The sequence below is a fragment of the Macrobrachium nipponense genome, chromosome 45 (assembly GCF_015104395.2).
Source record: "Macrobrachium nipponense isolate FS-2020 chromosome 45, ASM1510439v2, whole genome shotgun sequence".
NCBI classification, from domain to species: Eukaryota; Metazoa; Arthropoda; class Malacostraca; order Decapoda; family Palaemonidae; genus Macrobrachium; species Macrobrachium nipponense.
Genome location: NC_061105.1, coordinates 27,343,597 through 27,348,596, shown reverse-complemented (window position 1 = coordinate 27,348,596; position 5,000 = coordinate 27,343,597).

The following is a 5,000-nucleotide window of genomic DNA, read 5'->3' as shown; positions in this document are numbered from 1 at the left end:
CTTTATTTTATTATTATTATTTTTTTTAAGCAAACAGTTTACAATCCACAGGTCTAGCAAAAGCGAGTTAAAATGTACATCAATAAGGTCGTGGATATATATATATAATATATATATATATATATATATATATATATGTATATATATATATATATATATAATGATTAATTATCACATCACCGTGATTCATATAAATCATTCGAGCTACAAATGTCCTTTAATATCTAATTCGCTCTACCTTGGAATTGATATATTTTCATATATGTACCGAAGGAGAATTTTTAGTTGACAAATAATTTTGTCCCCTCATGGGATCGAACCACTGTCCAACGGACAGGCACGAAATCAGGACCGGCATTGACATTACCTATTCGACTAACATTTGAGGCTATAAGTTTATATTGATTCTGACCTTACAAATCACCGTCGAACTCGGTTTTTTCGTAATTAAGAATCTATATGAAAACCCCTCTACCATGTTAGCCAATTCGAATGTTTGAAGCACGTAGCCATATTATAATAATTATCACATCACGGTGATTGTGACAATTATTCATAATATGGCTACGTGCGTCAAACGTTCGAATTGGCTAACATGGTAGAGGGGGTTTCATATCGATTCTAATTACGAAAAAACCGAGTTTGACGGTGATTTGTAACTCAGAATCGATATAAACTTGTAGCCTCACTGTTAGCCGAATCGGTAACGTCAGTGTTGGTCCTGATTTCGTGCCTGTCCGTTGGACGGTGGGTTCGATCCCATGAGGGGGACGAAATTATTATCAACTAAAAATTTCTATCAGTACATATATGAAAATATATCAATTCCGAGGGTGAGCGAATTAGATACTAAAGGAAACATTTGTAGCTCGAATTACATACATATGTATATATATATATATATATATATATATATATATATATATATATATATATATATATGTATGTATGTATGTATATACATATATATATATATATATATATATATATATATATATATATATATATATAGATAGATATATGTATGTATACATACATTATATATAATCATTTACATACATTTTATGTATATTATATATATATAGTGTAATATATAATATATAATATATAATATATAAATATATATATATATATTATCCACTACTATTTATACATACACAACAACTAGTTACTTACCAAACATTTTATTACATATATATCATTATTACCTATATGTCTCTCTCTCTCTATCTCTCTCTTTCTCAGAAAGAAATAGAAACGAAGATGATGTTGTTGTTGAGCTTCTCCTTTAATTAGTAGAGATGTTATGGTCATTAGAGACTCCACTTTTTGTACACGGGTACCGGAATGGGCGCAATTATAGAGGAGAGAGAGAGAGAGAGAGAGAGAGAGAGAGAGAGAGAGAGAGAGAGAGGAAGGAAGGGTAATAAATAAATCTGCGGATTTAGGATTATCTGGGGACTAAGGTAACTGGGCTTCTGACGTGGTCAATTATGTACATAGAATTATTCAGTAGCGTAGGAGAGGAGAAAATTTATCAAGTAATATTATATATAAATTATAATATATATATATATATATATATATATATATATATATATATATATATATATATATATTTATAGAGAGAGAGAGAGAGAGAGAGAGAGAGAGAGAGAGAGAGAGAGAGAGAGTTTTGATAGTACCATACGGGAAAGGCACACACACGTACATGGATAAGGATTTTGTATACATCATACATACAAATAGAAATATACATACACACACACACACACTCACACACACACACACACACACATATATATATATATATATATATATATATATATATATATATATATATTTGTACATGTATATTTATATGTGTGTGATGTGTCTATACATACATTCATACATACATACATACATACGTGGAAAGAGAGAGAAATAGAGAGCGTTTATCGTTGAATGATAACCTCACTGAGACTGAAAGGGAAAGAAAACGAGACATTATATAATTTGAAATGGAACTATTTACTGAAGACTGGTATCAGTCATGAACAAAATATTAATGAGGAAGTTTAAAAGCGGTGAGAGATAAGCATAGAAATTGCAACAGTTGCATGCAATCAATGAGCTGTGGGTGGAAAAAATCGGAAAGAGAAAATAGTCAGGGAAAAAGAGAACATAAGGAGGTTAAAAAATTCTATTTTATTGAGTGCCAGAAATGGAAATCGAAAGATATTAGCCGTGAGAATAGAGTTGTTCTCGTCATGATCATCGTCGTCGCCTTTACTGCCTTAAAAATTTACTACACTTATAGCTTTCGTGTTCTTTCACTTTCAAATCTCCACCCGTTTGCAGTCACAATTCATATCCAAGGAGTTCTTTTGGTGCCTGCTATAGCTCATTTGTTACTATCAGTTGTTCAAGTATGCGATTTCGGTATGTTTGATTTCCGAATCATTTTTAGTTGTACGTCGCATGAGGTGTAGCATATAAGAGAAAGAAAGATTTCTATAGGTAAACCAGACAATGTTAGCGAAAGAGAAATTGATATTGCGGTAAATTAGAGGAAAGGGGCAAAAATTGTTTCAAACAATCATCACATAACATATGCCTTGGTAAATGAGGGATAGGGAAAATTGAATCACAGGAGACTGAGAAAAGAAAAGAGAAATGAGAGAAAGAGAATAAGATAAGAGCAAACAACTCCTACCTTGAACTCATCCGTCTCTTCGCCCATCAGACAATGAATTTTGCTCACCTTTATAAGGGGGGGGGGGTTAGGGGGTCCCGACTGAGAGCGAATATATTCGGCTGCTCGTGTTCACTTGCTGTCATTCGGAAGCTCTAGAATAAAATTAATTTCCAATGGCGTGATTTAACTTTTTGAAAACAGAGAGAGAGAGAGAGAGAGAGAGAGAGAGAGAGAGAGAGAGAGAGAGAGAGAGAGTTTTTTGTTCTTTTGTTTTCATTGTTTGTGGTTCTCATCATTGTTGAGTGCTCAGTTGATATTTCATCATGTTTGCCGGTTTTTTTTGTGTTTGTGTGTATTTAAACACGATTGATACCACGTTTCATTTTAAGTATTTATTTATGTTTCCAGTTATTCGTGTAACTTATTATTATTATTATTATTATTATTATTATTATTATTATTATTATTATTATTATTATTATTATTATTATTATTATTGTTGTTGTTGTTGTAATGTATAGAATTACTTTTCTTCATTTATTCTTTGGATTTCCAGAAGTGTAGTTATTTTTAGTACACAGGAAGCAAATTAAAAGTGATTCAGAGACGATTAAATTGTAACTCGTTACTTTATAGAGAAAAATAATGGAACGAACATAGGTCACTCATTATAAGTAACTGAATTTGAAGTTATTTTTAAATTGGAATTTTAACAGTTAATAGAATAAGGTTTGACGATATAATTGTTACGTATGGTGGGAGCCAATGAGCATGCGCAGCCAGTCACAATTAGCTGCAAAGATATCGTTTACGAAAATATAACGTCAGCTCAGATAAAGGCTATAGTAAAGAGGTGGTATTCTGTATAGTAAAAAATGATCAAATGAAAGTAGTTGTGATTTAATCTTTTAAGATTTGATTTCTTATCATTATGTATAAAATTGTTTAATGCAATGTGACGACTAGTATTTTATCAGTGGAATTGAATCTATGTCCCATTAAGAATTCAAAATCTCGATTTGATTCTAAAAGTTTTTGGAGTGTAAATTCCATTTAAATTTACCTTTTAGTGCGTAAATGCACAAAAGAAACTTTAAGTTATCTCTTCCGTTTTACACTAAATTTGATCCAGTAACAATTAGATGTTAATTTCCAAAAGTAAATTTAAATCTAGTTTTCTCTAGTCAAAATGTTAATCGGTATCAAATAAGGCCGATTTTTTGAACGATTTCCTTCTTTAAACTGAAATGAGCATTTATAGATTTGTTACTCTCTTATAAATGGTCTGTGCTGAGATCATATAGATATCCATAACTGTATTTCAAATGCGTTCTAAATGAAAATTTAACTCATTATCTGTCAATAAAGGATTAATAAAGGACTTTCCCATCAAGCGTGTTATATTTTCTTACTAAATATTTATTGCATTTCGTGTCATCAGGAAAAGATTAAAACACATGAATATATAATTTTTACTAACCTTTAAATCATTACCATAAATATCTTAAGATTCAGTTGCTTTCTTTCCATAAAGATTTAAAACGCTGTCCCAAGGCAAATTAAGATTAAATTGTTTCTTTGTTTATTTTAGTTTTCAATAATTATTCATTAAACGTATACGAATTAATCACTTCTTCTCTGTTCAAAAGCTAACCATGGATAAAATACAGTTTCCACATCTTTTTAAACTAAATTTCAAATCATAACTCATAAAGTAATTGAAATGTAAATCCCGTTTTTTTTAACGAAAATACAACTCATTATATGTACTCATTGGAAGATTAAAGTCATTATTGTTTCGACTGCAATTAAATACCATTTTTCATTTTAACTAAAAATAAATTAATTCATCTTAGGTAAATTAAGATCAAATGGGTTTCTTTTTCATGAAGAGAAAATTATATTTTGTTAACAGACAATTAATTATAAATCACTCCTTTCGTTATAACTCAATTTATATCGTTTAAAAAAATCGTGATTAAATAACTTATTGAACAGAAATTTCGATCATAACTAAACGACGGTTAAATCGCCTCTGTCATTTTAGCCAAGTAGATTGAAGAGTAGGCACGAGTCTCTTCTCTCTCTCTCTCTCTCTCTCTCTCTCTCTCTCTCTCTCTCTCTCTCTCTCTCTCTCTCCTGAACCCCTGGAACATTATGCTTCGCTTAATGTAATGTGGCGGTGCTTAAGTTACATCCGTTAGAACTACAGTAATACTACCTGTAATGAGGGAGGGGGAGGAGAGGGAAAAGGGGGTAGGGGGCCCCAAAATGTGCGTCTGTAATCTCGCAAATGGTTTCTCTCTCTCTCTCTCTCTCT